This window comes from Nycticebus coucang, chromosome 14 (assembly GCF_027406575.1).
Source record: "Nycticebus coucang isolate mNycCou1 chromosome 14, mNycCou1.pri, whole genome shotgun sequence".
Lineage (NCBI taxonomy): Eukaryota > Metazoa > Chordata > Mammalia > Primates > Lorisidae > Nycticebus > Nycticebus coucang.
Genome location: NC_069793.1, coordinates 59,169,877 through 59,183,245, shown reverse-complemented (window position 1 = coordinate 59,183,245; position 13,369 = coordinate 59,169,877). Strand labels below are relative to the sequence as shown.

General features: G+C 39.3%; 1 protein-coding gene and 1 pseudogene across 2 annotated transcripts in view; one reads left to right on the top strand and one right to left on the bottom strand.

Annotated features, from left to right (window-relative positions):
* LOC128564820 (interferon-induced very large GTPase 1-like) overlaps positions 1–13,369 on the bottom strand; it is a 43,168-nt gene that overhangs the window by 17,593 nt on the left and 12,206 nt on the right. The gene's annotated exons all lie outside the window — the stretch shown is intronic.
* Positions 3,327–11,503, top strand: LOC128564419 (eukaryotic translation initiation factor 3 subunit J-like; annotated as a pseudogene).

The following is a 13,369-nucleotide window of genomic DNA, read 5'->3' as shown; positions in this document are numbered from 1 at the left end:
AGAAGAGTCTGGGACCACATGGCTTCATATCAGAATTCTACCAAATCTTTAAAGAGGAACTAGTACCTATAGTACTTAACCTTTTCCAAAACATTGAAAAAGAAGGAATACTTCCCAACACATTCTATGAAGCAAATATCATCCTGATCCCCAAACCAGGAAGGGACCCAACAAGAAAAGACAATCATAGACCAATAACTTTAATGAACATAGATGCAAAAATATTCAATAAGATCCTAGCAAACAGAATCCAGCAACATATCAAACAAATTATACACCATGACCAAGTGAGTTTTATCCCAGGGTCTCAAGGTTGGTTCAATATTTGTAAATCTATAAATATAATACATCACATAAACAAAGTAAAAAACAAAGACCAAATGATTCTCTCAATAGATGCAGAAAAAGCTTTTGATAATATACAGCATCCCTTCATGATCAGAGCACTTAAGAAAATTGGTATAGAAGGGACATTTTTTAAACTAATAGAGGCCATCTACAGCAAACCCACAGCCAATATCATTCTGAATGGTGGAAAATTGAAAACATTTCCACTCAGATCAGGAATCAGGCAAGGTTTCCCATTGTCTCCATTGCTTTTTAACATTGTAAGGAAGTTTTACCCATCAAATCAGGTAAGAGAAGGTGATCAAGGGTATACAAATAGGTAAGAGAAGGTGATCAAGGGTATACAAATAGGTAAGAGAAGGTGATGAAGGGTCTCCACTGCTTTTTAACATTTTAAGGAAGTCTTAGCCATCATAATCAGGTAAGAGAAGGTGATCAAGTGTATACAAAAAGGGTATACAGAGGAGATCAAACTTTCACTCTTTGCAGATGATATGATTTTATACCTGGAAACCTCCCAGGGACTCAACCACAAAACTCTTAGAAGTGATCAAGGAATACAGTAGCATCTCAGGATACAAAATAAATACTCACAAATCAGGAGCTTTTATATATACCAATAATAGTCAAGCTGAAAAGACAGTCAAGAACTCTATTGCCTTTACAGTTGTGCCAAAGAAGATGAAATATTTGGGAATTTACCTAACAAAGGACAAGAAAGATCTCTATAAAGAGAATTATGAAACTCTGAGAAAAGAAATAGCTGAAGATGTTAACAAATGGAAAAACATACCATGCTCATGGCTAGGAAGAATCAACATTGTTAAAATGTCCAATTTACAAATTTAATGCAATCCCTATTAAAGCACCACCGTCATACTTTAAAGATCTGGAAAAAATAGTACTTTGTTTTATATGGAACCAGAAAAAACCTCTAATAACCAAGACATTACTCAGAAATAAAAACAAATCAGGAGGAATCATGCTACCAGACTTCAAACTATACTATAAATCTATAGTGATCAAAACAACATGGTATTGGTACTAAAATAGAGAAGTAGATGTATGGAACAGAATTGAGAACCAAGAGATCAACCCAGACACTTATTGTCATTTTATCTTCAATAAGTCTATCAAAAATATAAATTGGGGGAAAGATTTCCTATTTAACCAATGATGTTAGGAGAATTGGCTGGTGACTTGTAGAAGACTGAAACTGGACCCACACCTTTCACCATTACCAAAAATTGACTCTCACTGGATAAAAGATTTAAACTTAAGACATGAAATGATAAAGATTCTTGGAGAGAGTGCAGGAGAAACACTTGAAGAAATTGGCCTGGAAGAACACTTTGTGAGGAGGACCCCTCAGGCAATTGAAGCAATACCAAAAATACATTACTTTGATCTGATCAAACTAAAAATCTTCTGCACAGCCAAGAACACAGTAAGTAAAACAAGCAGACAGCCCTCAGAATGCGTGAAGATATTTGCAGGTTATGCTTCTGACAAAGGTTTGATAACCAGAATCTGCAGAGAACTCAAACTTATTAATAAGAAAAGAACAAGTAACCCCCTTTCATTGTGGGCAAGGGACTTGAACAAGCTTCTCTGAAGAAGAAAGGCACATGGCCTACAGACTCATGAAAAAATGCTCATCATCTTTAATCATCAGAGAAATGCAAATCGAAACCACTTTGAGATGTCATCTAACTCCCGCAAGAATGGCTCACATAACAAAATCCCAAAACTACAGGTGTTGGCATGGATGTGGAGAAAAGGGAACACTTCTGCACTGCTGGTGGGAGTGTAAGCTAAAATGTTCTTTTTGGAAAGAAGTATGGTGAATACTTAAGGATCTAAAAGTAGATCTGTTGTTTGATCCTGCAATTCCTCTACTAGGTGTATATCCAAAAGGCCAAAAATCACTTTATAAGAAAGATATTTGCACCAGATTGTTCATTGCAGCTCAATTCATAATAGCCAAGTCATGGAAGAAGCCCAAGTGCCCATTGACCCATGAACAGATTAATAAATTGTCGTATATGTATACCATGGAATATTATGCAGCCTTAAAAAAGATGAAGACTTTACCTCTTTTATGTTTACATGGATGGAGCTGGAACATATCCTACTTAGTAAAGTATCTCAGGAATGGAAAAAAAATCTCATGTACTCAGTACTATTATGAAACCAATTTATAATCACTCACACTTTCATATGAAGAATAGATCACAACTATGGCCCAAGATAAAGGAGGGAGGAGGGGGGATGGGAGGGGAGATGGAGGTCAGATGGAGGGAGAATGAGTGGTGGGATCACACCTATGGTGCATAATGCAAGGGTACATGTCGGATCTATTATTATAGAGTATAAATATCTTAACACAATAATTAAGTAAAAGATGAGGTATATATTAACCAGTGTGATGTGTTTCTAATTCTATATGAAATCAGCACATTGTACCCCTAAATGCATTACTGTATAAATGATCTATGTGTTTATGATTTAATAAAAAAAAGTGGGATCTCTGAGAAGTGATTGTACCATGAGGGTTTTGCCTTTTTAAGTAGGATTAATGCTGTTATAAAAGGTGAATTTGGACCCCTTTTGCACCTTTAGTCTTCCACTTTCTGCCATGTGATTATGCAACATTAAGACCTTTGTCACATGTTGGGTACCTTGTTCTTGGACTTCCAAACCTCCAGAACTGTGAGTCAATATGTTTTTGTTTATTATACATTACCCAGCCTCATGTGTTCTGTTATAGCAACATAAACCATACTAAGCCATTATTTTACAGTTAGTTCCATCTTGTGCTTTCTGTCTTCTGGAATGCCTCCTAAGTTTTAATGTACACATTATTGGTAGACTAAGCAACTCAAACCAGCCTTTTCAGCTGAAGACATCTAAGATAGTAAGAGTAATTTTTAAGAAAAAAATTAAACCCTCAAAGAGTTTACTAGGTAGTGAAGAATATGTATCTGACAGAAAAGGTAAATAATTTAAAGCAAAAATGACTGAAAATTTTTCATTACAAATTAAAAACAATAAGTAAGACCTCAGAAAACACCAAAGAAGAAAAATAATATTTACACTCAGACATATTAAAGTGACATTGCAGAAAAACAAAGCAAAGCAACAACAAAAAAAGCATCCAAAGAAAATCAGAGTTTACCTTCAAAAACCTAAGAGAGGTGACTTCTCAACAGTTCTAGTGAAAGGCAGAAGACAAGGGAGTGGGATTTGTTAATGCAGTGAAAGAATATAACTGACAGGTAAGAATTCTATACAACATGAAATATCCTTTAGTAACTATGGTAAAAATGGACATTTAAAACCAAAATTGAGGAGGGAGGGAGACAAGATGGCGGACTGAAGCCAGCTTTCAACAGAGGCTCCCGTCCAGAAGGAGAGTTAAGGGACAGGAATTTAGTAGGTGTCCTGGTGGACTTGAGCCTCACCAAGAGACAAGGTTGAAGAACGTACATCAACACCACTGAGGCAAGCTGTGATCACAAGGACGCAAACAAAAGGTACAAAATCCACCACCAGGCGGACGGGAGTCCCCCTCCCCCATGAGACCGGCTCAAGAGCCCCACAATTGAACAAGTGGGCAGAAATTAAAGGCCCTCCCACTACACTCCAGGGAGAGACCTTCTAAAAACTGGACCTACCTCCCCTACTGGGGTGCCGTGGTGTTCTCCTGCCGGACATAGGGCTGAATAAAACTTTGGGAATCCTTTGCCGGCAACCCTGAATCCCCGGCGCTCCCCTCCCGCCCACTGAGGTCTGGAGGCCTGACCCCCAGGAATTCGGATCCTTGAGTGATTTCTCAAGGGGAGTGGACAGTCCCCGAGTTGCGACTGGTCAGCATTGACTCTGAGGTGCACAAGTGAGGAGAGGGCACCGGGCTGAAGGGGAGTCACGCCTTGGCGGCACTTCCCTGTGGTGCAGTGCAGCAACCCTCCCCAGGCAACATTATGGGGCAGGCACAAGACTGAATAAGACTCTAGCTTCCCCGCTGAGAGCTGAGAGCCCCTACTCTCACTCGGGGTCTGAGGGCCTATCCCCCCGGAGTTCGGATCCTTGGGTGATTTCTCAAGGGGAGTGCACAGTGCCTGAGCTGCATCAGGTCAGCGCTGACTCTGGGACACGTGAGCGAGGAGAGGGCACTCTGCTGAGGGGAAATCAAGCCTTGGCGGCACTTCCCTGTGGTGCAGTGCAGGAGCCCTCCCCGGGCCGTAGTGTTGCGTAAAACTGAATGAAACTCTAGCTTCCCCTCCCACTCCCAATCGGGGTCTGGGGGCCCATCTCCCAAGAGTTCTGATTCTTGGGGGATCTCTTGAGGGGTGTGGACCCAGCACAAACTGCGGCCGCTCAGTGCTGACTCTGGGGTGCGGGACAGAGGAGAAAAGGGTCGCCTTAGTGCCCACACCAGAGCAGCAGTTCCCTGGAGGTAGATCAACAGCCGTTTTTTCTTTAACGGCAGAACGCTCACTTCTGGATATTCTGAGGCCACACCCCCTGTCTCCCTGGGCAACCAGAGGAGGCCACCGGTGACACGGCTCACAAACCCGGAAGCCTCCAGGGTGGGGCAGACCCAGAGAGGTGTTTGAATGCAAATCTCCAGCAGCAAAGACGTTTGAACTCAAAACAGCCCGTCTTCTGTAGGCGATTTCGACAGGAACAGAGACAGAACCCCGCAAAGTTGTCTGTTCTGTTGTGTTCTGTTAGCAGCATCCATCAGGGACGGGGCTAAGCCTGAGTGAACACCTCCTTCCCATCACCTGCATCAAACACTCAAAGATGTCAGGCCCCATCTCCTCCTGCTAGATAGCAGCAGTCTGCGGGGGCCTGGCAGACTTCCTTGCGATTCAGGCAGGTGCAAACCCCTGGAGTGTCTGTTCACTGCAGGCAACTGGGTTAGCCATCTGCAGAGATACCAGTGACTGGGTCCGATGGAGGGGCAAAGTGGGGAAGGAGACGTCAACCTTCCTAGACTGCTCTGTTTGCTGGGTGGCTCCTCCTGACTCGACGCTGCACTGGGGTGAGCCGTGTCAGAGGAGTCACCAGGCCCCTGTGATCCAGTTCCCAGAGACCTCTTGAACTCTCCCACCTGAGACAAGTGCCGATTGAGACAGCTGATTTGGACCTTTTGAACTGGGCTAATAGACTGAGGACTTTTCAGGCGGTGCCCTGGGTGTGCGATTGTAGGAAGGTTTGATTCTCCTTTTCCAACTGGGGCCAGAGGTGGCCAGGCGGGGTGACTTAATTGCTGATTTTTCCACACAGCTGAGACTTCAAGCCAGAGTAGAAGTTGCAATAGGATTGAACAGAAACCAGCTGAAAGCAAGACAGAACCACTTTGCTCCACCACACCAGACAGGGCCCCAGTTTCTCAGGCCACAACACTGTACGGGCCCTCGATAAAACCCCAGGGGAAAAACCAAAGGGAGTAAAATAACCATGGGGCGGAATCAGCAGAAAAACTCTGGTAACATGAATAACCAGAATAGATCAACCCCCCAAGAAAAGATACGGCATATGTGATTGAAGATCCCATTCATAAACAACTGGCTGAAATGTCAGAAATCGAATTCAGAATTTGGATTGCAGACAAGATTAATAAAATGGAATTAGGAATTCGAGGAGAAATTCAAAAATTGTCTCAAGAATTTAACGAATTTAAAGACAAAACCACCAAAGACTTAGACACACTGAAGCAAGAACTTACAGCCCTCAAAGATATGAAAAATACAGTAGAATCCCTCAGTAACAGAATGGAGCAAGCAGAAGAAAGGATTTCTGACATTGAAGATAAAGTCTTCGAACGCTCCCAATCTCTCAAAGAGGAAGAGAAATGGAGAGCAAAAACGGATCACTCACTCAGAGAACTCTCAGATAATTCGAAAAAAAGCAACATAAGGATTATAGGAATTTCTGAGAATGATGAAGTCGCCTCCGAGGGCACAGAGGCCCTTCTGCATGAAATTATGAAAGAAAATTTTCCAGACATGCCTAGAGAATCTGAAATTCAGATAGCAGACAGCTTCAGAACCCCAGCACGATTCAACCCCAATAAGTCATCCCCCAGACATATCATAATTAGCTTCACTAAAGTTAACATGAAAGAGAAGATTCTCAAAGCAGCCTGGCGAAAGAAAACTATAACGTAGAAAGGTAAGAATATTAGAATAACTGCAGATCTCTCTGCTGAAACTTTTCAAGCAAGAAGAGGCTGGTCATCAACTTTTAATCTCCTAAAGCAAAAAAACTTTCAACCCAGGATCTTGTATCCAGCTAAACTGAGTTTCATCTATGATATGGAGAAATTAAATACTTCAATGACATTCATATGTTGAAAAAATTTGCCATAAGTAAACCAGCTCTTCAGGATGTTCTCAGACCTATCCTCCACAATGACCAACCCAATCCTATACCACAAAGTAAACTCACTCAGAAACTTCGGATCAAACTCCAACTTCCACACTGGCGAAAGGATTAAAAATGTCCACTGGACCTTTGAAAAACTCTATGCCCAAAATTCCACCAGACTTATCAATACTCTCCATCAATGTGAATGGCTTAAACTGTCCTCTAAAGAGACATAGGTTAGCTGACTGGATACAAAAACTCAAGCCAGATATTTGTTGCATACAAGAGTCACATCTCAACTTAAAAGACAAATACAGACTCAGGATGAAAGGATGGTCATCCATATTTCAGGCAAATGGTAATCAGAAAAAAGCAGGTGTTGTAATTTTATTTGCAGATACAGTAGGCTTTAAACCATCAAAAGTAAGGAAGGACAAGAATGGTCAGTTCATATATGTTAAGGGTAATACTCAATATGACGACATCTCAATTATTAATATCTATGCACCCAATCAGAATGCACCTCAATTTATAAGAGAAACTCTAACAGACATGAGTAACTTGATTTCCTCCAGCTCCATAATCGTTGGAGATTTCAACACTCCCTTGGCAGTGTTGGATCGATCCTCCAGAAAGAAGCTGAGCAAAGAAATCTTAGATTTAAACCTAACCATCCAATATTTAGATTTAGCAGACATCTACAGAACATTTCATCCCAACAAAACTGAATACACATACTTCTCATCAGCCCACGGAACTTACTCCAAAATTGACCATATTTTAGGTCACAAGTCTATCCTCAGTAAATTTAAAGGAATAGAAATTATTCCATGCATCTTCTCGGACCATCATGGAATAAAACTTGAATTGAGTAACAACAGGAATCTGCATACCCATACAAAAACATGGAAGTTAAATAACCTTATGCTGAATGATAGCTGGGTCAGAGATGAGATTAAGAAAGAAATCGCCAATTTTTTGGAACAAAACGACAATGAAGACACAAACTATCAGAACCTCTGGGACACTGCAAAGGCAGTTCTAAGAGGGAAATTTATAGCACTGCAAGCCTTCCTCAAGAGAACGGAAAGAGAGGAAATTAACAACTTAATGGGACATCTCACGCAAATGGAAAAGGAAGAACATTCCAACCCCAAACCCAGTAGAAGAAAAGAAATAACCAAAATTAGAGCAGAATTAAATGAAATTGAAAACAAAAGAATAATACAACAGATCAATAAATCAAAAAGCTGGTTTTTTGAAAAGGTCAATAAAATAGATAAACCTCTGGCCAACCTAATCAGGAAAAAAAGAGTAAAATCTCTAATATCATCAATCAGAAACAACAAAGACGAAATAACCACAGACTCATCAGAAATCCAAAAAATCCTTAATGAATATTACAAGAAACTTTATTCTCAGAAATATGAAAATCTGAAGGAAATAGACCGATACTTGGAAGCACGCCACCTTCCAAGACTTAACCAGAATCAAGTGGAAATGTTGAATAGACCCATACCAAGTTCAGAAATAGCATCAACTATACAAAACCTCCCTAAAAAGAAAAGCCCGGGACCAGATGGTTTCACGTCAGAATTCTACCAAACCTTTAAAGAGGAATTAGTACCTATATTACTCAACCTGTTCCAAAATGTAGAAAAAGAAGGAAGACTACCCAACACGTTCTATGAAGCAAACATCACCCTGATCCCCAAACCAAGAAAAGACCCAACAAGAAAAGAAAATTATAGATCAATATCACTAATGAATATAGATGCTAAAATATTCAACAAGATCCTAACAAACAGAATCCAACAACACATCAAACAAATTATACATCATGACCAAGTTAGTTTTATCCCAGGGTCTCAAGGCTGGTTCAATATATGTAAATCTATAAATGTAATTCAGCACATAAACAAATTAAAAAACAAAGACCCTATGATTCTCTCAATTGATGCAGAAAAAGCTTTTGATAATATCCAGCATCCCTTCATGATCAGAACACTCAAGAAAATTGGTCTAGAAGGGACTTTTCTTAAACTGATAGAGGCCATCTACAGCAAACCCACAGCCAATATCATATTGAATGGAGTTAAATTGGAATCATTTCCTCTCAGATCAGGAACCAGACAAGGCTGCCCATTGTCTCCACTGCTTTTCAACATTGTAATGGAAGTTTTAGCCACCGCAATTAGGGAAGAAAAGGCGATCAAGGGTATCCATATAGGGTCAGAAGAGATCAAACTCTCGCTCTTCGCAGATGATATGATTGTGTATCTGGAAAACACTAGGGACTCTACTACAAAACTCCTAGAAGTGATCAAGGAATACAGCAGCGTCTCAGGTTACAAAATCAATATTCATAAATCGGTAGCCTTTATATACACCAACAACAGTCAAATTGAAAAAGCAGTTAAGGACTCTATCCCATTCACAGTAGTGCCAAAGAAGATGAAATATTTGGGAATTTACCTAACAAAAGACGTGAAAGATCTCTATACAGAGAACTATGAAACTCTAAGAAAAGAAATAGCTGAAAATGTTAACAAATGTAAAAACATACCATGCTCATGGCTGGGAAGAATCAACATTATCAAAATGTCCATACTACCCAAAACAATATATAATTTCAACGCACTCCCTATTAAAGCTCCACTGTCATATTTTAAAGATCTTGAAAAAACATTACTTCGTTTTATATGGAATCCGAAAAAACCTCGAGTAGCCAAGACATTACTCAGAAATAAAAACAAAACAGGAGGAATCACACTACCAGACCTCAGACTTTACTACAAATCGATAGTGATCAAAACAGCATGGTATTGGCACAAAAACAGAGAAGTAGATATCTGGAACAGAATAGAGAACCAAGAGATGAATCCAGCTACTTACCGCTATTTGATTTTTGACAAGCCAATTAAAAACATTCAGTGGGGAAAACATTCCCTATTTAACAAATGGTGCTGGGTGAACTGGCTGGCAACCTGTAGAAGACTGAAATTGGACCCACACCTTTCACCATTAACTAAGATAGACTCTCATTGGATTAAAGATTTAAACTTAAAACATGAAAGTATAAAAATACTAGAGGAGAATGCAGGGAAAACCCTTGAAGAAATTGGTCTGGGTGAGTATTTCATGAGGAGAACCCCCCGGGCTATTGAAGCAGCTTCAAAAATACACTACTGGGACTTGATCAAACTAAAAGGCTTCTGCACAGCTAAGAACATAGTAAGCAGAGCAAGTAGACAGCCCTCAGAATGGGAGAAGATATTTGCAGGGTATATCTCTGACAAAGGTTTAATAACCAGAATCCACAGAGAACTCAAACGCATCAGGAAGAAAAAAACAAGGGATCCCATCACAGGCTGGGCAAGGGATTTGAAGAGAAACTTCTCTGAAGAAGACAGGCGCACGGCCTTCAGACATATGAAAAAATGCTCATCATCTTTAATCATCAGAGAAATGCAAATCAAAACTACTTTGAGATATCATCTAACTCCAATGAGACTAGCCTATATCACAAAATCTCAAGACCAGAGATGTTGGCATGGATGCGGAGAAAAGGGAACACTTCTGCACTGCTGGTGGGAATGCAAATTAATACATTCCTTTTGGAAAGATATATGGAGAACACTCAGAGATCTAAAAATAGATCTGCCATTCAATCCTGTAATTCCTCTGCTGGGCATATACCCAGAAGACCAAAAATCACAATATAACAAAGATATTTGTACCAGAATTTTTATTGCAGCCCAATTCATAATAGCTAAGTCATGGAAAAAGCCCAAGTGTCCATCGATCCACGAATGGATTAATAAATTGTGGTATATGTATACCATGGAATACTATGCAGCCTTAAAGAAAGATGGAGACTTTACCTCTTTCATGTTTACATGGATGGAGCTGGAACATATTCTTCTTAGTAAAGTATCCCAAGAATGGAAGAAAAAGTACCGAATGTACACAGCCCTACTATGAAACTAATTTGGGACTCTCACATGAAAGCTATAACCCAGCTACAACTTAACAATAGGGGGAAGTGGGAAGGGGGAGGGGTGGGTAGAGGGAGGGGGATCGGTGGGATCACACCTGTGGTGCATCTTACAGGGGTATTTGCGAAACTTGGTAAATGTAGAATATAAATGTTTTGGCACAGTAACTGAGATAACGCCAGAAAGGCTATGTTAACCAATGTGATAAAAATGTGTCAAATGGTTTATGAAGCAAGTGTATGATGCCCCATGATCATATCAATGTATACAGTTATGATTTAATAAAAAAAAAAAAGAGGTTAGAAGAAACTGAAGAACCCCCAAGTGCTAAAACCAGAAGAACAATTAGCAGATAAACTGCAGTTAAAGAAATTGTAGGAAGAGTCAGACCTTGAATTAGCAAAGGAAACTTTCTTTGTTAATAATACAGTTTATGGAATAGATGCTATGAATCCATCTTCAGGAGATGACTGCACAGAATTTGGAAGGTTACTAAAAGATAAAATTACACAAAATGAAAAGTCACTATATTAAGCCAGTTTTTTGGAAGTCTTAGTTTGAGATGTTTGTATTTCATTGGAAATTGATGACTTGAAAAAGATTACCATTCATTGACTGCTTTGCAGTGAAAAGCAGAAGCAAGAAAACTGAAACAAAGCCAAAAAGAAGAAGAAAAGTGTGGTTCCTGCAGGGGGATTAAAGGCCACCATGAAAGACGACCTGGCAGATTATGGTGGTTATGATGGAGGATATTACAAGATGATCAAGACTTCATGTGACATTTTATCTTCTCCTGGTATCTTCTTTATGTTGCCCACAATCCCTTCAACATGTAGCATGATTTCCTTTCCTTTCAGTTCTGCCAAGTGCTGCAATCAAAAGTGCAGTATCTTTTGTGCTAGTTATTTAACCCCTGGGCACTTAGGTAATAATGTGCAAATGAAGGAACTTGGATCTTGCTGCCAAGGGGTTAAAATTGGGAACCTACAGTTGCTACTAAATCATAGTTCAAAACTAACCAAATCTAATAATGTTGTCATTGTTGCTATCTGATTCCATAGCAGCAGTCACTAAATTGGAAAGAAAAGTTTGTGACATGATTAAAAAAATGTGTAGTATTTATCAGCATCATTCAGTAATACAGTCTTAACCATACCTTCTTGAACTGCTTCATAACTTGTTAACAAAAGCAGTTTACCACAAGGGCATGTGGTGTGCTTTGTCTTAAAATTGAGCATGAGGATATTAAAAATACATTGTTGAATAAGAGTGAAGATACTGCGGCTGAAAAGCACTAGTTTGATAAAAATTAAATGACCAAAACCCTTCAACTTTGAAGCTGAAGAAAGTAAACCTCTCCATTATTGCATTACAAGTTGTGGAATTTCTTAAGTGCATAGACTGTCTTTTTTTTTATTTATTAGACTATTTGTACTAATGGAGTGCTTTGGAAGGGGGAAGGAGACTCTTCACCTGTTTTTATTTGCCTGATCTAACTGTCTGAGAAACAAATCTCCTTTGTTCTCCTGGCCTGCAATGGAACAACTTTAACAGGGTTTTGGCATTTCTTTTCCTTTATAAAACATGCTGATCAAACTGCACCAGTTAACTACGGTTTGGTAAATTGTTATGTTAACAATTATGACATCTGTAATGTTTCATAAAGTAACTAATTTAATAAAATTACTATTGTGAGGACTTAAATTTTGTGTTACCTTCCAAGAGATATTTTTGAAGAGTATAGAACACAGCTCTTGGGACTAGAGTTCTCTGTATACTAAAGCTTAATAAATGCTTGACATAGTTAACAGCTTTAAAACAAAAACGATTTGCCAGGTCCTTAATAATGTCACCACAGGCAACCAAGGTATAGAGTGCGCTTCCTCTTATTTATTTGGGGAAATTATCTTGTTGTTTAGATACTAAGGCTTAAATTAGTACTTAGAAGAATTATTTATTTGGAGTAACTGAGCCTATAACTCAGGTTACAACCGTAAGCATAGATTCGGGAATCTTCTTTATTGTAAATCTTCTAAGTGATTTAAATTTGTGGCTAGAGTCTTCCTAATTGTTACAACCAGAACTAGGGACAGAACAAAAAATGTTTTTAATTTCTTTCATTTAGGATAAAGGAACTTCAAAGTCCTATAGGCTTGGAGCCTGTAGCTCAGCGGCTAGGGCACCGGCCACATCCACTGGAGTTGGCAGGTTCAAATCCAGGGCCTGCCAAACAACAATGACAACTACAACCAAAAAATAGCCAGGCATTGTGGCAGGTGCCTGTAGTCCCAGCTACTTGGGAGGCTGAGGCAAGAGAATCGCTTAAGCCCAAGAGTTGGAGGTTGCTGTGAGCTGTGATGCCATGACACTCTATCCAGGGTGACATAGTGAGACTCTGTCTAAAAAAAAAAAAGAAAAAGAAAAAGAAAATAGGACTATCTAAATGACTTGAGGAATTAACAGAAAGCAGTGACAACATAGCAGTAATTTAAATATATTGTTTTTAGGTAGAAAGGGCTGAGATTTCCTTAGTGGTAATAATGACATACACTGAATTTTAAAATCTATTTTAACACAGAAAGATCAGTTTGTAAAAAATGATAATGTATCACTTGTTCCTTAATATAATGTGTAAACATATTAAA